At 33.1% G+C, this 24,480-nt stretch overlaps 2 protein-coding genes across 2 annotated transcripts in view; both read right to left on the bottom strand.

Annotated features, from left to right (window-relative positions):
• The window catches only part of LOC126892268 (catalase-like), a 290,237-nt gene extending 267,728 nt beyond the window's left edge, over nt 1–22,509 (bottom strand). The window contains exon 1 of the mRNA XM_050661781.1: nt 22,398–22,509. The gene's annotated coding sequence lies outside the window, so the exon portion shown is untranslated. The remainder of the gene's footprint in view (nt 1–22,397) is intronic.
• Nucleotides 1–24,480, bottom strand: part of LOC126892258 (catalase) — a 540,038-nt gene that overhangs the window by 251,420 nt on the left and 264,138 nt on the right. The gene's annotated exons all lie outside the window — the stretch shown is intronic.

Genomic DNA, 24,480 nt, shown 5'->3' with positions numbered 1-24,480 from the left:
ACATTTTGTCTCTATATAACATTTTTATTTTTGTTGATACATTTTGCCCTTTATATACCACTACATATTTTTTTTTTCTCCCTTACATACAGATATTTTATATTTCTCCAGACTTCTTTTTTTCATATTCGTTTAAAAATATCCCGCAAAATGCCCGAGACACGTTCCCAAACTCAACAAGAAATCGAACCATATAAGCTTTCGGAAATTTTTTCCATTATCCCAGAATTTGAAGGCGATCCGATTTCTCTTTCAACATTTTTAGATGCGTGCGACTGTGCTATTAAGATGGCTACAGGCGATCAGCGCGTTCTTTTAACGATTCACATAAAAAATAAACTCAAAGGTAAAGCTGCACAGCTTATTAATTCTAGAAAACCACTTTCTTATAAAGAAATAAAACAATTATTAAATCTACATTTCGGAGACAGTAGAGACCTGACCTCCTTAATACAAGACTTACAAAGACTAAGACAACTATCTAACGAATCTCCTCTAACTTTCTTTAATCGCTTACAAGTTTTGAATGCAAAAATGTACGCCTCGATCCAAATTGCAGATTTATCCGCAGAACAAAAAACCGCCCAATGTGACTTAATCGATACCATGGCCCTAAACACACTTTTAACCGGTTTAGAACCTCGTCTAGGACAAATTATTAGGGCTAGTAACCCTAAAGATCTCATTGAAGCAAGCAATCGCATCCGACGCGAACTTCAATTGTCATATTTTGAAGAACAAAAATCCAATTTTAAGACAACTATTCCTAAACCCTCTCAGCCAATGAGAAGACCCTCGTCTCAATTTACAAAATGCACAAATTGTGGCCGAATAGGTCATCAAAATTTTGAATGCCGTTCTTCCCGTTTCGTACAACCAAATCAATCTTTTTCTAGGCCTAACGGTTATCAAAACCAATATAATAATGGACCTAATAACTATCAAAACAATCAAAACCCTAATAGGAATCAATATTCCTCCAACAATCCAAATTTCAACCAACAGAGACCTTCCTTTTCATCTCAAAATCAAAATCAAAATCGTCCATCCGTTATTCAAAGAAACCCAAATTTTCAAAGGGCACATGTTCTAAATGAATACCCTGATGAAATGACGACTAACTATTATACAGACGATTACTATACAGATAATAATTATTATAATACCGATAACCACGAAAACTATGAAACAGATTATTATACAGAAAATAATCCACAAACAGATAACTTTTACGAAACCAATAACACACTCGACACAGAAAATTATCAGGATTTTCTTTCACTTCAGAATCAAAATCATCCTCCCAACCATACGAACCATTCAACGGATATTACGAATATCCAAGAACAAATCCAGGCACTCAACTTAGACAATTTTCATCCGGATCTCAATTTTCCCGAACAAAGGTTCCTGTAACCCCATTTCATACCATGAGTTCCAAAAATTTATATTACATTAACGATGCTACCAACACTTTTAAACTTTTAATCGACACAGGTGCTGGAATCACTGTTTTCAAAGAAAACACAGCACGCAATTATCATAATAGATTTCCTGAAAACGTTACTATCCAAGGTATAACCGATCAAAAATTGTTAATAACAGAATCTGTCCTTATTCCTTTCACTGACGATAATCCCCACAAAGTCTTTATTTTCAATTTAGACATTGACTTCGATGGCATAATAGGCCTAGACTTTCTAGATCATTATGAATGCGTAATAGATCTCAAATCCCGACAGTTGCATACAAATTTTAAAACTCTCACCCTTCACAAGGTAGGACACGATACAAACACACCTCCTAAAGACATATCACCGACACACCCTACGGAAACAAGACAAAACGAACCTAAAATAAAAATTAAACCAGATTCTAAACAGGAATCAAATTTAAAATACCAAAACCCTATGAATGAAAAATACACTATCGTAAATAACCGAGATCAAGACAAAAATCTTGAAAGACCGGAGAGAAAACGAATAAAAGGAAAAAACATAATTACCATTGACAGCCGGACCGAACAAATATGCAGACTAAAATGCAACTTATCAAACACAGATGCCATATTATCAGCTCAAGAAATAGAAAAAGTTAGATTACCTCATGCATTAGTCCATGTAGACGAAAATGGAGAATTCTTAACTTCCGTCCTAAATGCTAATGCTATGCCGAAGACAATCGAATTTTCAGACATTTCAATTGAACCTTTCAAAAATTCGGAGACAATCCTAGCCTACAACGGAAATGATTTTGGAGAACCCGTAGTAGATAGAACAAGAATAATTAAAGAACAACTAAGAATTGATCACCTAAATTGCGAAGAACAAGAACTGATTTTAGATATCTGTACTGAATATGCAGATATATTTTATGTCGAAGGCGACAAATTGACTTTCACAAACGAAATCAAGCACAAAATCGATACAAACAACGCTAAACCCATCTTCACTAAATCCTATAGATATCCTCAAATACATAAGGAAGAGGTAAAGACGCAAATTAATAAAATGTTAGAAGAAGGAATAATCCAGAAAAGCGTGTCGCCATATTCGAGTCCAGTCTGGGTTGTACCGAAGAAATTGGATGCCTCAGGGAAACAAAAATGGCGAGTTGTTATTGATTATCGCAAGCTTAACGAACTGACAGTACAAGACCGTTATCCTCTACCACAAATATCAGAACTATTAGACCAATTAGGAAGATGCCAATACTTCACAACACTAGATTTAGCGTCTGGATTTCACCAGATTGAAATAGAGCCACAAGACATCCAGAAAACGGCCTTTTCCGTCGAAAATGGGCATTATGAATTTGTCCGCATGCCATTCGGACTAATGAATGCTCCATCTACTTTCCAAAGAGTAATGGACAACATCCTCTTGGGAATACAAAACGAAAGATGCCTAGTATACATGGATGACATAATTATCTACTCACCCACTATCCATGATCACATGTCACGACTAACGGAAGTTTTTAAAAGGTTACGAAAAGCAAATTTAAAAATACAGCCAGACAAATGCGAATTTTAAGAAAAGAAGTGGCATATTTGGGCCACCTTGTAACAGAAAATGGTGTAAAAACAAATCCAGCTAAAATTTCTTGCATCAAAAACTTCCCGGAACCAAAGAACACCAAAGAAATAAAATCATTTTTAGGCTTAGCCGGTTACTACAGAAGATTTATTCCAAATTTTGCAAAAATTTCTAAACCACTTACGAAACTACTCCAGAAAGACGTACCTTTTATCTTTAATTCTGAATGCAAAGAAGCCTTTAACGAACTCAAAAATATTCTAACATCAGATCCAATACTCATATATCCGAATTTTGAGGAACCATTTTTACTAACAACTGACGCTAGTGCATTCGCGATTGGAGCCGTTCTATCACAAGGCCCAATAGGAAAAGATTTACCCATAGCTTATGCCTCCAGAACGTTATGCGGTGCAGAAACAAAATATTCAACCATAGAGAGAGAATTACTAGCTATTGTGTGGGCAGTCAAACATTTTAGAACATACCTTTTTGGCCGAAAATTCACACTTATTACCGATCATCGACCCCTTACATGGCTTTTCTCGATAAAAGATCCCGGAAGCCGATTAGCGCGTTGGCGCCTAAAACTCGAAGAATACAATTATAAAATAGAACATCGTGCAGGAAAAATAAACAGAAACGCTGATGCCCTCTCAAGGATTAAGATTAACCATTTTAAGGATTGTGCAAACTTTCAATCGAAAATCACATTACATGCATCGAATGAAGACGACACGGACACACAAGAAAACGAGGAAGACAACGATGAAGAAGATATAGAAAAAAATGTCCGAAGAACTTGACAAGTTTATCGAACTTTATAGAACTAAGTCGATAATCGATTATTCTAAAGTTGAAATATCGAATACGGACTTATTAGACAAATCTAACAAAAATATTGTTACCTTTTTCTGGCAAAATAAACTTGAAGAACTTCACGAGAAAATAATGAATGACATATTCGAAGAAAACATGGAATATAGTAACAGAAGAATTAATATTGTACACAGCAAAACAGTAAAAGATCGAAAATATTTTATTATACCATTACCTTTTGATCCCGAACGAGTAATATCACACCTGTTTCTTGTACTTTTTGCAAATAAAGATCAATTCGATGAATCAAAAATATATTGTGTCGAAAATAATCTCGAACTACCTATTCTAGAGATATTTTCTTATATTTTTGCTGACAAAGAATTAAAATTAAGAATCTGTCAAAATATAATTAAAACAGCCAGCGAAGACGAAATCCCTCAAATTTTAGATCATTACCATTGTGGTAAAAATAATTTACACCGTGGAATAAACGAAACTGTCAGAAGAATAAAACAAAAATATAATTGGAAAAATTTAACAAAAGATGTAGAGAAATTTGTAAAAGCATGTGAAATTTGCCAAAAAGTTAAAATTTGTAGAAAAAACTTAAGTGGACCACTAGTCATAACAGAAACTCCAAAAACACCATTCGAAAGAATCAATATGGACATATTCGAATACCCAACTAGAAATTATGCATTAACTATTCGTGACGAACTGACAAAATTCACACAAGCCTATCCTTTAGAAGACAAAAGAGCAGTAACAGTAGCCAAGACACTTTTACTCTTCTTTCAACACTATGGAACACCATTAAGAATTCATTGCGACTGCGGTCGAGAATTCGAGAATGCTATAATCAAAGACCTATGCGAATTATACGACATCAAACTAACATTTTCTAGTGTTAACCATCCACAATCTAATGGATCCGTAGAGAGATTTCATGCCACACTCTCAGAAATGATTAGAGCAAATCAAGCCGAAAACCCAAACGATCATCCCTTCACTATACTTCCTTATGCAATAATATGCTATAACAACACAAAAAATAAAACTCACGGTTTTACACCATATGAACTTATATTTGGGCACACTGCAGGCCGACCACCAGAAACTCTATACAATCAAAAAACACTAATGAGTAAATATATTCGAGACCTGAATAATCGCATGGAATATTTTTACAAAGTAGCCAGAGCAAAAACAGAGAGACAGAAAGAAAAGGCGAAAGTAAGATTTGACGAAAATATTTCAGCACAAAGACCTGATTTTAAAATTGGTGATAAAGTCTACGTAAAAGAATCCCAAATTAAATCAAAATCGGAAAATCTTTTTAATGGACCTTTCGAAATTCAAGAAATTTTTACAAATTCCGCAATTATCCTAAATCCCAAAACTAACCAAACTTCTAAAGTAAATTTTGACAGACTAAAACCTTATTTTGAATAATTTTCCTTTACAGATTCTATGGACTCCTTTCTATCGTCCAATCCCAAATTCTCCTCACTCCCATTAATAACACAATTGGAATATTTTTCCATGAAAAAGGAACTATACGAATATCTAACGACAAATGGACTTTACTTGTTTACAAAGAATTATTGCCTATCAAAACTACAATATCCAACAATGACAAAATTTTGGAAAACCTATTAGAAAAATTTATTAACGTGGATACACCGAGAAAACTTGCCTTTCAAGCCGAAGTACAGACACATGTTAGTCTGCTAAAACAAATCTCAAACTCCGTTAACTTAAAATATAAAGAAATAACCTCTGACACAGTACCTTATAATAAACGCGTAAAACGCGGTTTAGTAAATGGTATTGGAACAATATGGAAATCCATTACTGGAAATTTGGACGCCTCTGACGGCGAATACTTTAATAAATGTATAAATAAGATAAACTCCGATGAAACTCAAATTGAAAATCTCTTAAAAAATCAAATATCTGTTACCACTTCAATTATAAAAACTTTCAACACTTCTATTCAAAAATTGCAAATAGACGAAGAAACCTTTAACAACGACTTAAAAACTATAGAGACTACACTTCTGGACATTAATAATGACATCTCCTTTTACCAAGCACAATTACAAATACTAGATTTATGTGAGTCCTTAATGGAAAGCTACGTATTTTTAGAAAATTATTTAAATGATATACTAAATTCTATCACATTCTCTCGCCTGCAAATTTTACATAGTTCTATTATTTCGCCCATAGACTTAATGGAAGCATTAAAAGAAATCTCACAGTCATTACAAAATAACGTTTTGCCTCTACCCACTTATATGTCAAATATAGCTCAGTATATTGACATAATAAAACTACAAGCTTATCAGCTCGATTCAAAAATTGTTTTCGTTCTCGAAATTCCGTTAGTTGATCCCGAAATATTCACTTTGTATCAACTATATTCAATACCAATATTAGATAATCAAACTGGTTTTCATCATATACTTTCAACTGTTCATAAATACATAGCGCGAGATGATGATTCAATTTCATATGTCTTACCCATGGACACCGAAAAATGCAATCAAATCAGTCAAAACCAAAGAATGTGTACAGACATTCTTCCGTACCCCATAGACACCGATGCTATATGCGAAGCCCAGCTTTTGAAACCTCTCAGCAACTTGCCAAAAACTTGCCAGATGTCCATGCTCTTGGCACAAGGTTACAACGTTCAAGAAATTGACCGAAAATTATGGTTGCTAACCATTTCCGATCCATTACCAGTAACAATCAAATGTGCAAGAAAAGATGTCACTACACGAATAATCAAAACAAATTCAATCTTAAGATTAATTCCCGAATGTATTGCATTCATTGGCAGTACCAGAATTCATGCCAAAGACCAAATCGAGAAATATACAAATATTACGTATAGAAGTCACCCAGTTAACGTACCCTACAGATGCTGTGACCATTTTGAGACAAAGAGTCACCTATCAAAATTGAAACCGCTAAAACTCAGTAAGATCAACGTAGATGACTTAAATATTGCACAACACAAATTGGACCAATATTCAGAAGAACTGGACCATATCATGAGCCAATCATTCATCGAGGAACATTTACCCTTATTCACCATATCTACCTTATCCCTGATTATCATCCTAGTTATCTTATACCTTTGCTGTAAATATCGAACCAAAATATTCCCAAAAATTGCAATCTCCTTGTCCCAGGATCAGCCTCCAACTTCAGCACCACGCAGGAATTCCATTAGACAAAAACTTCAAAGCTTAACCTCCTTCAGAAGAAGACCCAATGTCCAACAAGAAAGCGAAGAAGAAGCAGAAACACCAATTTCTCTGTAAAAGTCAAAGCAATGGCATTGACTTTTCACTAATAAGGGGAGTTGTTATATGAGAAAATATTAACCTTGAACTAGCCTAAGTTCGCCGACTTCATATTGCATCATACTATTCCCACAGAAACCGCTGAGCAAGCAGCAGAGGAACTTTGTACGAACCGTTGGCCAACATTCATGGGAACAGCGATTCAGCACTTTATACCAAACCTATAAATTACCATTTTCAGATGCCGGGACCACTCTTAGCTGCAACTTCGACCAGTCCAGTTATTGTAGTCATTTTAAATTAATTTAACTTTGTACTATTATGTAAACTTATTGTGTAACAAATAAAATCTTTTTTTAAAAAGTCAAATACGTGATCAGTGATCTAACATATATATATATATATATATATATATATATATATATATATATATATATATATATATATATATATATATATATATGTTTTATACAAATCAAAGAAAATACCATTTTATAAATGCAATAAACACAATTGATTTGATTTTATGCCAAATTGCAAATAAAATGTGACATCTGTCAAATTTAACTAAAATGTCATGTCACTAAAATGTATATTATCCATAGATATAATAACACAATAGATTAGGCCAGGTCGGAAAAATAGCGTAACGCGGAGTAGTTGGGGTCAGTGGTCTATCTATCTCTCTCTACCGGCGCTTAGCTTTCTCTCTCTAGCATATGATAGCTGCCGCCTCTGTGTCACTGTCGTTCCATTACTCCCACCTCTTGGTAGATACGTTCACACTCGCACGACAGACAAATATAGCTAGACCACTGTACTTGATATTGGCGTTACACTCCGATGCATTGAGTGGCATATCCCTAGCCTGATCTATTGTTGACATATCTCTGATATTATCACGGACTTACCTTTTTTTCTATCATTTGTGACGCACTGAAAAATGCTCATGAAAAGAAGCATAACCTTGTTTTCTATCATTTGTGCCGCACTGAAAAATGCTCATGAAAAGAACTATATTTGACTTTTCTACTATCAGAATTAAAATCGATTACATAAAAGTAAAAACGTTTTATGCAAAATGGCAAATAGCCAAATAAATATTACCTTAGGCAGGCCGCACATCAAAGAAACATAAAACGTAAATTACGTTTCATGGAAATAAAACACTGCTAAACAAATATACGTCCGGCCATTTATGAAACTCTCCGAATATAAAAATGTGTCATGAGCATGAATCACACTCGTTTCATTGGTAGGCGGACTTTGAGATTTGTTTAGCAGTGTTTTAGTTTCATGAAACATGTTTTTCGTTTTATGTTTCATGTTTTTCGTTTCATGTTTCTTTGGTGTGCGGCTTGCCTAACGTTATATAATTTTCGAATCCTAACCGCTCCATACCTGTCCAAAATACCATAAAGCGAAAACTTACTTAGGAATACCATTAGCTTAGCCATTGGGCTTTGTTGTTTTTTCCTGTTTTTTTTTTGTTAATTTAAATAATCTACGAATGTAAATATAATAAACTTGATTATTTCATTCATAGGAGATTGTGACCAATAGAAAGCTACATAAATCTAAATTAAATCGATTATTTTTTGATGATTTTAAATTCCAATCGTATAGTAAGATATTTAATCACGTGTTTAATTATGTCCAATCAGATTAAAATTATACTGAGAATTATCTACTGTAGAAAATTACCGATATAATTTTTTTAAGTAGATTGTTTTTGTTTAATGGCAACCAGTTTCCTAGTTTTGACAACTGTCACATTTAAGAAAATATCCATAATATATGTATTAAAAAATAATCTTACGAATATCACACGACAGTAAGAATAAATAAGAAAATAATGCTTCATTTTTACTCAAATTTGTTGTCAATGGGCAATAGCCCAATGCCCTGCGGGCTCTCGTGTCTATTGCCAGACAATAAATTTTCGAAAAACTGTCGCATTATTTTCAATTTATTCTCACTCTCTTGTGACATTATACCCGATAATTTTTGATTATTTCATTCATAGGAGATCCTGACCAATAAAAAGCTACAGAAATCTAAATTAAACTGATAACTTTTTTGATAATTACCCGTCGTCAAGCATATTACGTCAGATGCCCTTCGTTGCTACGAAAACATACATTCAGTTACATTAATGACAAATGTTTTAAAAATTATAAAAGTGATGACTTTCAACCGTCAAATACATATTTATAACAACTGTGTGTTTAATTGTACTAATTTGTACTTACATAAATAAATTACAATAAAATTTTGGTTTTGAACAGTTTTATTCATGAAATAATCGCAACAAATTGCACTCGATCTCTAAAATTAATATAGAATTTTAGAGCTCTTGTGCAATTACTACTGATAATTTCCCGTCGTCAAGTATATTCGTTGTTACGAAAAAATACATTCAGTGACATTAATGGCAATTAATGTTTTAAAAATTATAAAAGTGATGACTTTCAACCGTCAAATTAATATTTATAACAACTGTGTGTTTAATTGTACTAATTTGTACTTACATAAATAAATTACAATAAAATTTTGGTGTTAAACAGTTTTATTCATGAAATAATCGCAACAAATTGCACTCGATCTCTAAAATGAATATATAATTTTTGACCTCGTGACACTTTGACATAATTTCACTCGCCTTCGGCTCGTGAAATTAAAACTGTCAAAGTGTCACTCTGGAAAAATTCAATAATTTTAGAGCTCTTGTGCAATTACTACTGAAAATTATTAATAATAAAGAGGATGAGTACGTATTTTCGGCTGCAATGCCATTCAAATGGGGATTAATTTTTTTCGAATCCTGAGAAAACTAATAAACTAATAAGTATTTTTGAAAAATGTAAGCGCAGAATGAAAGATTACGTTATTAGCGAGGGCCGAAAGTCCCTGAGAACTTCTATAATGTTTACTTTAATAAGTTACAGGGGTGAAAAACTAAGAGAAAATTTAGTGTGATTTTTAATTTCAAATATCTCATTCAAAATAAACTTTTTATTTATTCTAAGGGATTTTCGGCCCTCGGTAATAATTTAGTCTTTCATTCTGCGTTTAAATTTTTCAAAAATATTTATTGGTTTTTTCAGGATTTGAAAAAAATGAACACAATGTCAGTGGTAATATTTTCCAAATCTATCGTTGTCTTACAACGTACTCAGTCGAATAGAATATTGTCAGCATATTGTCAGTGACAATCAGTGACAGTTTTAAATATTTGACATGGCATCGGGAATATTTTGAGTTGTTGATTAAATAATATTGATATATTATATATAGTGTATTTGATAAATAATTGATTTAAGACGTGAACTTAATAAAAAGTTATTTATTGTATATTATTTGTGGAAGATCCAAGAAGAGAATACATCGGGATAATAATATTCTGTGATCCAAGTATTTTGTTGTTAAAGATGTTCAAAATTGTAAGCGTTCCTTAGTAACAATATATTATTAAAAATCACTTTAACACTTTTCCTCTTTTCCTGATTGAGTATTAGGTAGGTAGTTTTTGTTTTACTTATAAATTATTACAATCACTGAATACATAGTTGGTGAAAAAATTATCACATTTGTATTAAATACGATAGTAAAATAACTAGACTTCGGTTTAGCTAAGATATTTAATAATAAAATCAATTGGTTACAAGTTAGATTACATGTGGGTATATTCTAGGTTACCCCTAGCTTGCAACTGCTTCCTGTCAATGCTGTCTTGACACCCTGTGAAGTTAGTTACATCAAGTTATAGGCAGTCTCTACCTAAATAAGATATACAATACACGTTCTTATTTTTTTACAGTGTATTTAAGAATTAATACCTATTTAAAAGCCTAAACTTAACTTAATTATGACATAATATGTAGAAATGCTTAAATAAAAATAAAGGACACTTAAAATTAAAGAAAGTTCTCTCAGTTATACCTATATCTCATCAGCATAAAGCTCATAGTCTTTTAGATATAAAGGCAACTTACGATCTCTCTTACCTACGCCTCTAGCGATACTAGGTATATCATCATTACTAATTTCATCCCCAACATAAGGAGAATTTAAATTTTCCGAAATATGATCTATAGTATCACTATTGCTAGAAGTTTCAAGGTTTAAATAACTGTCATTATCGAGCAACACAGAATCATTAATTTGATCCAAGCTAATGTCATTATTGGAGCCCCCTGCCAGCGTCATTAAGTCATCAGTATTTTCAAAATTATGAGCAAAATTATAATCGTCCACTTCATTATGATCATAAAATGGCAAGTTTGTTTTATTTAAATATCTCCAATTTTGTCTGTAAACAGTTCCATTAGTATCTTTTACCATATAGGACTTATCATTATAATTCTTTATCACTTTACCTCTAACCCATTTTTTATTTTTTTGAATCAATATATCTCGAAACTCCTTATGCCCCTGAGGGGCATAAGAAGTTCCGAGAAAGAAGAAGAAGAATCAATATATTTTCAACTTTTTCAAGTACAGGTAGTTCCCTAGCATGTTTATCATAATAAAAATTTTTCCTATTTTGATTATTTTTAATTATATCTGTAACTGCAGTTGGATCTACAATACTTGGTTCAAGATTTTTTTCACTTGTCGGAATTTTACTTTTTATTATCCTGTTTAGAAATAACTGGGAAGGAGAAAACCCTATATGTGTTAATGGTGTATTCCGATACTCCATTAACAGCAACTGAAGATCCTTTACCGAACTAGCTTTAAGTAACATTTGCTTAGTTATACCTACATACTTTTCAGCCAAAGAGTTTGACTGATGGTGGTGAGGACTACTAAATACAAGTTCAAAATTCCACTCATCAGCAAATTTTTTAAATTTTTGCGGGTTATAAGGGACATTATCTGCATACATTTTTTCTGGTATTCCAAACTGGGTGAATTTTTCCAAGCAAAATTGTATTACATCATTTGAATTCTTTGTTATAGTTTGTTTAACTTCTACCCATTTTGAGTATGAATCGACAAGAAGCAAGGAATTATGATTTTCAAATTCGAAAAAGTCAGAATAAATAAATTGCCAAGGTCTAGATGGAACCTCATGACACACTAAAGGCTCTTTTTGATTTGATCTTTGGAAAGTTTGACATTTTTCACAGTGGCGTAGCGTGAGTGTCAGCTGCCCGGGGCGGAAGACAATTTTTCCGTCCTCTTATTTAGGTATTTTAATTTAATGTATACTATACATTACATACATTAATTATAGCGAACTTTTCGGCGAGAACAGTCATCATTATTTTGCATTATACAGGTTAGATTTTAAATAAAAAAGTTTATCCAAGTTTTACAATCACGTTTATTGATACAAAAATTCTTTTACTTTAACCTTTAACTACCCGCGCCACAAGAAAATACACTTAAAAACAGCGGATTTGTTTAATTTTTTTGAAAAAATACACTTAGTTGTTTGTTATAAACCTTATTCGGCATCAGTGAATACTTGGAGTTCCTTTTCAGTAAGCCAATTGGGATTTATAACTGGAATCATGGAATAACTGGATTTCATGATAAATAAAATTACTAATAAAAAATTTTTTTAGATGTGATTTTTTACAGGAGAAAAAGTATTGTTTACAAAGAAAAATATATTTTTTGCCATAATGACTAAAAAACAATTAAAATATGTACTTATATTACGACTTATAGTAATATAATCCTGGGGTATATTGTCCACCACCGGAAACAACAAATAATAAAATGTAAATTACGATCTTTCCAGAACGCCGATTATAACGAAACTAAAACCAAATTGTAAAGCACATTCCAGTGATAGGTTAGAAAAATAAGCAAGGTCAAAAATTAAATTTTTAAATATATTTCCAGTAGAATTCTTATATCTGGCGTACAAAGTACGCCAGCGCGTGTAGTTAAAGGTTAAACAATTATATACATTGATATAACTTAGGTACCTACCTATCACTTGAGATTAGGTTAGGTTTACCTTGACGAACGACAAGATTAAATAAAAGCAATTTTTAATTAGAACTAGAACGATACTATGTTATATTTTTATTTTTATTGAAAAGTAATATAAATATTTGTTAGAATTAAAAACAAAACTTCCGTCTTCAATTAAAAATTTATACGTCTACTTTTTTTAAGAGCAAAGTCTTTTATTGCACCGTCAATGTCACAAGAATCTACAGGTCGAGCAAGTCTCGTAAATTTCACGATTGCGAGCCACGCTTCACGCAACCGTGTTTGCGTACTTGTGTTTCGAGTTGCGTGGTCGTGCGGAGTTTTATTTACCAATTCGCGCAATCGTACTTGAGACGCTGTGTCAGGTGAGGTGTTTGAAAATTTGTGTAACTTTTGATTGCTTGACTCTGTGGTGTGAGGGTGGTTAAACTTTTGTTTTATTTTTTTTTTGTTTTGTTTGTTTTTGTTGTTGCGAATATATCGCAGAAAGTTTTTAGATGAAGTAATTGTATGATGAAGATAACACAGAAAATACAAGAGGGCAGCATACTTTGCAAAACAACTGTTACAATTTGAAATCAACAATTTGTTAAGTTGTTGTCTTGCAGGTAAAAAAAGTGACTTTTTAAAAAATTATATCTTGGAAACTAAAAATTATTTTTATTTATAATTGAAACATGTAAAAGTATAGTACTCTCAAAAGAATTTCAGCCAAAAATATTCATTTTTGTAGAGTTGACTGCAATTTTTCGACAACAGCCCTTTTTTGCCGTGAGCAGCATAACAAGTCCAGTCTCATCTGAAATCAAAGTTTCTTGTAGTTTATACCTCTGGCTAGTGAATGAACAAAGGATTTTTTATTAGATGAGGTCATTTTTGTTTTATAAAAAAAACTACTTTAAAAATGAGAAAAATTGGGGTCAAAAATGTGTTTAAACTTATGTAAAATCTTCAAATTTCATTTTTTTTAATTCCTTCGTTCATATTCTAGCCAGAGGTATAAACTACAAGAAACTTTTTGATTTCAGATGAGACTGGACTTAGTTATGCTGCCAACGCAAAAAAACTTAAACTCTACAAAAATGAATATTTTTGGCTGAAACTTTTTTTGAGACTACCTTAAGTACTATACTTTTACACGTTCCAATTATAAATAAAAATTAATTTTAGTTTTCGAGATATAATTTTTTTAAAAAGTCACTTTTTTTACCCACAAGACCTATGTAACCCCTTAAAAAAATGTTTGGAAGAATATGTTTGATGGCCAAGATGCATACATATATTTAGAAGGAAAGTTCCTGATTTCTGTAGTATAATACATAATACCGAAGAGGAAGTAGCCCTAAGCGCCGGACTCCACTTGCGATTTGTAGTTGTGAAGATTGAACACATTCTTTCAAATAGAAGTCAATCCATGATTATTTAGTCACAAATGGATTGTGGAATCACAAATCCCAGGAAAATCCTGTGTCAGCATTTTAAACATTACCTGAATGTCTTATTGGAACATTCCATGAATGTCACACGAATGTTCTCTGGACATTCAAAATATATTTTGTAGACATTCCCTGGATATACCAGAAATACAGTGATGAGCGCTCTAATAACCGGCAAAATAGCACAAAAGATGTATTAAGTAGTGAGATAAAAAGACATGAAACTAGTCGAGCTGGGAAATTTAGCGATATTAACTTATACATTTAGATTGTATTGATTGTGTACCACCTTCAGACGTATCAGACGAGTTTGGAAACTACCACTGTCACAGTGACAGTTTTAGTTGACATACTCCTCCGATATGTGTAAAGGTGGGATCAATATAACGTAAATTTAAAGGTTAATTTCGCTAAATTTCCCAGCTCGACTAGTTTCATTTCTTTTTAATCTCACAACTAAATATGTTGCCCATATTTTGCTGGTTATTAGGGCACTCATCACTGTACATCCTTGCTGATGTGACAATACCTCCTATCTGTTTTTTCACGAGTTTTGTATGAGAGATGGAAAAACATGTTTTAAGGTCACCTCCTGTGTTCATATATAAGTTTTGACTTGTTTTGTAGTTCATAGATAGTTTAATTTACTACAAAACAAGTCAAAAAATATCATATGAAAACAGGAGGTGACCCTAAGACAAGTTTTTAGTCTCTCTTACAAAACTCATGAAAAAACAGATAGGATGTATTATTACATCACTGACGATATGTGGCCATACCAAATAATACATCCTTGATAAATATAAACATTTTTATTGAACAAAATCTTTTCATACATTTTTTTAATGCAATTTACTGATATTCCTAAATATTTCAAAAAAATGTGTCACATTTGCTTTGTAAACCTTTCTTTTGCCTTTCGTAGCCACATTCCGTTTCCTTCCTGGTTTTTTGTAGACCACTTCTCTCAGCTGATTCTAAAAAAAAATAAAATAAGTGGTAATTTTTCTATCCTTTACAATTAACAATCAGAAGAAATATTATTTACAGATAATGATATGCATAATAATAATAGGTTTGTTCTAGCATCAGTTTGAAACCATCAGCGAATAGTGGACCAGCGCGAGTAGAGGGGATCGCACTGGTGACTGTATTATGTTCTTTTACTGACCAACTGTTTGCTGATGGTTTTTGACTAGTTTGACTGTTTGCTAGAACAAACCTAATAATAATGAATATTTTGTATTTTGACAATGACATCTGATGTGGAAGTCAAAACATTAATAAAACTATTTTTTCAAGTTAACTTTCACATGCGCGTCTTAAAATTGTACTTTTAATACTTATATCATAAATAACTATTAAAACTATCTTAAGAGGAAACAGTATCAATCAACAGGTAGCGAAAATGTGTTCCAAGATTGCGGCTGTAATTTTGAATATTTTTTCAAGATATTTGGCACACATATTCGTAATATAATAAAGAATGGCGGTACAGAGCCCAATTTGAAAAATATATTAATATGTGGAAATTACTCTGTACCTAATTAAATACAATATAAAAAAACGAGCTTGTACCGCCATTAAGAAGAACAAAAAAATACACTTTTTTCAAATACAACTTTTTTATCCGATTTTGTGTTATTTATAATAATAATAATAATAATAATAATAATAAGACGTTTATTGTTCCAAAAAAATATATAAATTTACAAAAAAAAACATAAATTTGAAATGTGGTAGGAACAATGCGTTTTGATATCAGCATCTGTACTTTACCACAAAATACAGGGCTGTTGAACGCCAACTATCTAAATAAAAAAAATTTTACATTATAATAATAATTAACCTAATAACTTAACCTAAACAAAAAGAAAAAAAAATCTAATTCTAAATTCACATAGAAGGAAGAAGAAGAAAAAAAAGGAAAGGAAAAGTACAAGAAAAGAAAAGATGAGAAAGAGAAAAATAAACGAGAAGAAGAAATAAAAGATCTGTTTACACATTTTTTACTGATAATTTAATAGTAGAGCTTTAATTTTCTTTTTGAAAGTAATAGGAGATAAATTACAATTAAAAATTTTATATTTATTAATAAGTGATGGAGCGATATAAGAAAATATTTTCTTAAAGATTTGCTTATTATGCTGGGGAGTTCTAAGTAAGGTTGTAGGTCTCAAGTTTCTTCGGTGCATTTCATTACTGAAATTTAATTTATTGTACAGATACTTGGGTGTTTTTGTTTTAATGATCTTGTATGTAAAGTTTAGCGAGTGCAAAGTTCGCCTGTTGAACATGTTTAACCAGCCAAGATCAAGAAGTTTGTGAGAAACCCTCTGACGTCTGCGTATTCCAAAAATATACCTAAGACAAGAATTTTGTACTTTTTGTACCCTTTTTTTATTAACAACACTTAAAAATGGTCCATATATATGATCATAGTGATTAAAATGAGAAAGAATCAACGATTCACAAAGCATTGCCTTTGTTTTAATATTAAGAAAATGCCTGTGGGGGTATAAAGCCTTTAACATGGAGTAAGCCTTTTTTAAACACAAATTAATGTGATTATTAAAATTTAATTTAGTATCCATAGTAAGTCCTAAATTTTTGGCAGATGCTTGAAAAATAATAGTGTTGTTATCTATACAAGGTACAATATTCGTTGACAGATGCTCACGTTGATTTTCAGAACAGAACAACATGGCTACCGATTTAGAGGGATTTAGTTTAAGTAGATGTTTGTTAGAGCTAGTAAAAATTTCCTGAAGGTCAGAATTAATTCTTGCATTGGCTAACTGCGCCTCATGAGGAGCGAAGGAATATTTTAGTTGTGTATCATCGCAGTATTGATGATAGTCACAATGTTTTAAGGACTTTATAATATTATTATTATAAAGTGTTATAATTATTATTTTGGAACTACTAAAATTTTTTATTTCATTAGTAGTTCCAAAATTACACAAAATCTAGGCATCGGATAAAAAAGTTTATTTGAAGAAACTGTATTTTTTTGTTCTTCTTAATGGCGGTACAGGCTCGTTTTTTAAATATTGTATAATTAAAGAGTAATTTCCACATATTAATATATTTTTCAAATTGGGCTCTGTACCGCCATTCTTTATTATTTTACGAATACGTGTGCCAAATGCCTCGAAAAAATATTCAAAATTACAGTGACAATCTTGGAACACGTTTTGGCTACCTGTTTATCGCTACTGTATTACCTTAAAACATTGTAATTTGCTAAACCACTATATTTTACTCTACTACTACTCTACTAGCTACCTCATTTTCCACTGTTTCTAAAGACTTGTTTACATGGGTAGAGTTTTGAGGAGAGTAGAGTAGTGGTAGTACTCTACCAAAAATGGCTTGATACCATTCACATGAGGAGAGTACAAGTATAGTACTGATGCTAGTATAGTGAAACCGATTTTTGTATTTTTAAACACTCTTGATTATAAGTGCACCTTAAATTCTTAATTTTTTGCTTAAGCTCGTTTACTCCAAAGCCCCCTTTGCCATTCTTTCGACGATTTCATCCTCCACAGCTTACTGCAAACTTTTATTTCTGTAGTATACACTACCTAAATTCCATAAACACTGGTATTCGCCGTATTATAGCTCTACAAGTTTTAAAGTTTCATCTTCGGTGAACTTCATTTTCACTATTTACACAAAACACAATTCCAGCCAGAATGACAGCGCCCCCATGTACTCTCCTACCTACTCTATTCTGCCATAATTGAGCGTGTTCCATGGGTAGAGTGTGCAGCCGAGTAGACATTTTGGCAGTAGTGGTGGTCATAGAGTAGTTACTTTGCCATAGGTTGCTAGTCACTCTACTTTAACTCCAACTATACACTCTACCAACTATTCTACTGTGCTGAGCATTTTTACAGGTAGAGTTACTCTACTCTATAAAGTACTTGCATCATTACTGTACCTGTGTAAACAAGTCTTAAATCTACTGAATGAAAATCTACTTAATCTTAATCTACTCTTAATGAAAAATGTCTAAAATCATTTACCCACCTAGTATTATTGTAGAATTTAAGACAGTCCAGTGCCTTATAAATAATTTCAATATGAATATTTTTCCCTTTAATTCGCCTTTGATACCACTCCATTTTAGATTTTGGGGAACTTATTTCATTGTGTTTATAGACCATATTTATTGAAGGAACCCAATCTGGAGATTGTTATTATCGATTAAGTCGGCTGGTTTTCCTATAAGATTAAAATGTTAACATCTTCAAAAATCGTTACTGTTGTAATTGTAACTTACCAGATATAAAATGATTACAGCAGACAGGACAGGAAAATTTTCATTTCGCTAGTAAAACCTGTACATTGTATTGCATTTAACCATTGTTGTCTCTCAGATACCTTATTTAGTTCAGTTTAAAAGTAAACTTTATCTTGACTTTATCACAATTACTTTGCATTTCACACTTCAAAACACAACACCAATGAAGCATATTATCTTTCTAAATTAATACTTCCAGAGAAAATGTTAAATTAATCTTTGTACAACACAAAATTACAAAGAAATACAACTAAAATTATCTAAAACTCATTAAGAACAGATAGAATAAGATTTATCTTTTACACCCAGTAGCCATATTGACATAGATTTAATTTTGAAAAGGATTATATTTAAATTTGGTAAATATAACTCCGCACGACCACGCAACTCGAAACACAAGTACGCAAACACGGTTGCGTGAAGCGTGGCTCGCAATCGTGAAATTTACGAGACTTGCTCGACCTGTAGATTCTTGTGTCAATGTCTATCGCATCACACACCTCTTGCTCAATAGACAAAATAGCCCAATTAGTTAGTCATAGAGTACTCATTGTCGATCTTAAATAATTTTTAATCAACTTCAATTTTGAAAAACTTCTCTCACAGCTGGCAGTGCTTATAGCAACTGTGAAAAATATTCGGAACATTATTAAAATATTGGCCAGAGTATCTTCCAGCTTGGATTTAACAATAAATTTAAATAATTCAAGTGAGTCTGCATTAATCAATTTATTTTCGTTGCCTGTAGCAGCAACGAAAGTCCGCAGTCGAAGTCTTTCCAGCTTGAAATCCTGCTCATCAATTTCGTCAGATGCGTATGCGTAGTCTAGATTACATTCAGTGTTGTCTGGATCTAATAATATAGTCGGCGTTAGATATGCAAACTTATCCGTTAAATTCTGTAGCTGTTGAAAATGCTCACGAATTTCTACAATAACTATCTAACGAAGAAAACAGCTTTCGTCTCAACTCATTTTCACAAGACAATCCATAATCTCTAGTTCCGTCATCAAAAATATGCTTTCTTGTTATGCGCCTCGGGGGTTTTATGGAAATTCCAACTTCTTCACACATTTTTTTGAATAACCTACAGCGCCATTTGCCCATTCCTCTCTTTTCTCTGTCAATATCATCTGCAAAGCATTTACTTTCTAAGCGCACAATCTTATGTCAAGTCCCCTTGTTTGTAAATATTTTTGTGCATAATTCATTTCATGTAGTACCGGTTGCCACAGGCCCAAAAAACAAAGAAAGAAAAATGACTGCATCGAAACTAGTAAAGCACCTGCATAATATGTCCTAGTGTTTAAGCTTTCACCTGCCTCTGTCAGTTTTCCCAAAGTGACAAAAATGTCTTTGTAATGATGCCGTGTCACATTTACGGCATTGCCTTTTGCACTCCACCGCGTGTCTTGAACCCTTTTTTGCCTGTAGCTGCTATCAGAACTTCCCAACGAGCTGTTGATGAGAAAAAAAAAGAATAGCAACGTTCTAAAGTGCCGAAAAAACTGAATCCACCTCTACTGAGGCAGCGTGTAAACAAACTATGTTTAACGAATGATTTGGGCAAGGTACGAATTCAGCTTTAGGGTTTATTTCTTGAATTCTTTGCTGAACTCCTGAATACTTTCCAGCCATAAAAGCAGCATTATCATATGCTTGGCCTCTACAGTTGCTTATATCTAGGCCATCAGCTTGAATATTGTCCAAAATCATCTTTGAAATTTCTTCAGTCGCTTTGTCTTTAGTTTCAATGAAATCTATAAAAGATTCCATAACTTTGACTTTCTGATTTTCAATTACTACGTATCTTACTTAATACCTGACTTGTTTGATCTTTATGAGAAAGATCTGGAGTGCTGTCGAAATTGAATAATACTTAGCCTTTTTTATTTGTCCGATGATATGTTGGCGAATGTTGGTTAAATTTTGCCGCCCCTAAAAAGTTCCGCCCGGGGCGGGCCGCCCCTGCCGCCCCCACTACGCTACGCCACTGATTTTTCACAATTATGTACTACATTTTCAATATCTTGAGATAAATAAGGCCAGTACAGAAGTTGTCTTGCTCTCATTTTTTATTTTTTTTTGAATCAATATATTTTCATCTTTTTCAAGTACTGGTAGTTCCCATAATGTTTATCATAATGAAATTTTTGACTATTTTGATTATTTTTAATTATATCTGTAACTGCAGTTGGATCTACAATACTTGGTTCAAGATTTTTTCACTTGTCGGAATTTTTATTAACTGAATTAATAATTTGCAATTATACAAATAGCAGTTATCCAAGAATATTCAAAAGCCATCTCTTTAAAAATCCACAAGGAAAAGAAAAGGTTTTCCTGTAGTTGGCTGTATACCATCAATCACAAAATTGGAAAGAAATCCTTTGTAAAAGGTATAAAATTTTTTTTTTATTAAAAATCCCTTAAAAGGGCTACATCACAACAAAACGTTTTCGATTTTTATAAAAAATCATCATCAGTGTTCGATAAACTGGATGCTAGCTGAGCCACAAAAGAAAAATATCTGGGTAAAAACCCTTTACATATAATATAGATGCCTTAAAAGTGCATACTTCGATAAAAAGGCCTGTGATGGTCACATGGCAAACAGGATAATGCCCTAAGGTAAGGTATACAGGTTTCCCAACACGTGGGATCCAAATTGAGTTGATCACATTTCAATGACTTAATGGCAACTGAGTTGCCATTAAGTCATTGAAATGTGATCAACTCAATTTGGATCCCACGTGTTGGGAAACCTAGTTGCCATTAAGTCATTGAAATGTGATCAACTCAATTTGGATCCCACGTGTTGGGAAACCTGTATACCTTACCTTAGGGCATTATCCTGTTTGCCATGTGACCATCACAGGCCTTTTTATCGAAGTATGCACTTTTAAGGCATCTATATTATATGTAAAGGGTTTTTACCCAGATATTTTTCTTTTGTGGCTCAGCTAGCATCCAGTTTATCGAACACTGATGATGATTTTTTATAAAAATCGAAAACGTTTTGTTGTGATGTAGCCCTTTTAAGGGATTTTTAATAAAAAAAAATTTTATACCTTTTACAAAGGATTTCTTTCGAATTTCCATCTCTTTAAGTTAATGATGACATTTTCAAGTAGAATGACATTCTATGTAGTAATGTTTACATATACATACCTACTTATATACCAGTGTGAATTTTAAATTTTACTACACGTAATTTGTCGTGTAAATACACAAAAATGTACCCGTGGCCTCTAAAATTCATTAGTAATTGCTTAATAAAATGTGACCATGTAATGGTGATGACACTACGGTGATGACGAAGACGAATATTTTGTTCAACATCGTTAACTGTTGACCTTCGTTATTGGCATTGAAATTCTTAAAATTATTGTTACGTTGTAAGAAAAAACTGATAAGTATATACTGATAAGTATATAAGAACAATGCAAAAAATTGGACATGTAAAATTTCTTAAAAATTAGTACATAGTGCTTATAAAAGTTAAATATAAACTTACTTCCGTTCTCTTTGAATTATTAGTTAAGCCAAAGAATAAAGAATACTAGGACTAGGACTAGGTGTGTTAGTATTCTTTGGTTAAGCCAACTTCGGATAATCCGAACTTCTCGTCTCGGAATCTGAACAGGCTGCCCCCCCCCCCCCCCCCCAACCCCATTAGTTCGGATTTGCGTGGTTCTACTGTATAGTTATAGACCAGGGCATTAAGCACTAAAAACACCCGAATAAATAAATTTTTAAATACAGCACCTAGAGACTTGCAGTTTTTTAGGAAAAATGTCTACTATTCAAAAATGGGTGGAAATACATAATTGCACTGTAAAGTGCATACAATACGTCCAAAATTGCATAAATATAAAAATAAAGTCAAAATCCGTATACTGAGGAACAAAATTTATTATTTGGGGGTTTTTGGGGTCACTGAATACGATTACGCCATCAGAACTGATCCCGGATCACCTGGTGTCCAAGGTCACGGCAAGAGACGTCATCTTCTGAAGTTTCGATGGTTTTCGGCATTAAATCGATGCAAACGGATTACCCACGAGTTTTAGGGGTCGCTAAATACGAATATGATATCAGAATTGACCTCCGGAGTACCTGGTGCCCAGGGTCGCTACTAAGGCACGTCATCTTCTGGAGTTTCGATGTATTTCGGCACTAAATTGATGTAACTGGACTACTCGGAGGTTTTTTAAGGTGGTTATACACGAAGATGCCATCAGAACAGACCTTAGGATCACCTGGTGCCCAAGACCACTGTAAGGTACGTCATCTTCTGGAGTTTCGAGGACTTTCGTTATCAAATTGATGTAAACGGATTACTTACGGGTTTTTGACATCGCTAAACACTAATAAGCCATCAACACCGACTCCCTGTACACCTTGAGCCCAAGTTCACTGCAAGGGCGTCCTCTTCTAGAGTTTGAGAGATTTCGGCATTAAATTGATGAAAATGGATTACTCAGGGGTTTTTTGAGTCCTTAAAACGAATATGCCATCAAAACAGACCTCTCGATCACTTGGTGCCCAAGGTCACTGCAAGGGACGTCATCTTCTGGAGTTTCGAGGGATTTCGGTATTAAATTGATGAAAACGGATTACTTACGTGTTTTTGGAGTTGCTAAATACGAATATGATATCAGAATTGAACTCCGGGGTATCTGGTGACCAGGATCGCTACTAGGACACGTCATCTTCTGGAGTTTCTAGTGTTTTCGGCATAAAATGGATGCAAATGGATTACTCGGGGGGTTTTGGGGTTTCTGAACAGAAATACGCCATCAGAACAGAGACCGGAGCACCTGGTGCCTAAAGCACGTTATCTTTTGCAGTTTCAATAGTTTTCGGTACTAAATTAGGCAAACGGATTACTCTTGAGTTTTTAGGGTTGCTGAACATGAATAGACCCAACGCAGACCCAACCCACGCAGCATCTGGTGCCTAAGGCAGGTCATCTTCTGGAGTTTCGAGTGTTTTTGGTACTAAATTGAATAAAACGGATTACTCATGGGTTTATGAGGTACCTGCTCACGAAAACGCCATCAGAACAGACACCGAAGCACCTGCTGCCTAAGGCACGTTATCTTTTGGAGTTTCGAGGGGTTTCGGTACTAAATTGATGAAAAATTGATTACTTTTTGGTTTTGGGGTTGTTAAACACGAATATGGCTTACATGAGGAATTCTGGAGAATCTTGTGATTACGGTAATCACTAATAACTTCAACGCATAATAACACTCATATATAAAAAATAAATAAATATATCAAAATAGCAGAGTTCGTATTCCCAAACCCAAAAACCCATGAGCACTTCTAAACTTCATAAGATGATATGCCTTAGGTACCAGGTGCTTCGGTGTTTGTTCTAACGGCGTATTTGTCCTTAGCAATCCCAAAAACCGATGGGTAATCCGATTGAATCTATTTAATGCCAAGAACCTTCAAAACTCCAGAGGATAACTTGCCTTAGTCCCAGGTGCTCCGGTGTCTCTTCTGATGGCGTATTTGTGCTTAGCAACCCCAAAAACCCGTGAGTAATCTGTTTGCATCAATTGAATACCTAAAACTTTTGAAACTCC

The sequence above is a fragment of the Diabrotica virgifera genome, chromosome 9 (assembly GCF_917563875.1).
Source record: "Diabrotica virgifera virgifera chromosome 9, PGI_DIABVI_V3a".
Lineage (NCBI taxonomy): Eukaryota > Metazoa > Arthropoda > Insecta > Coleoptera > Chrysomelidae > Diabrotica > Diabrotica virgifera.
Note: the sequence above shows the minus strand (reverse complement) of the source record. Positions and strands in the feature narration are given on the sequence as shown.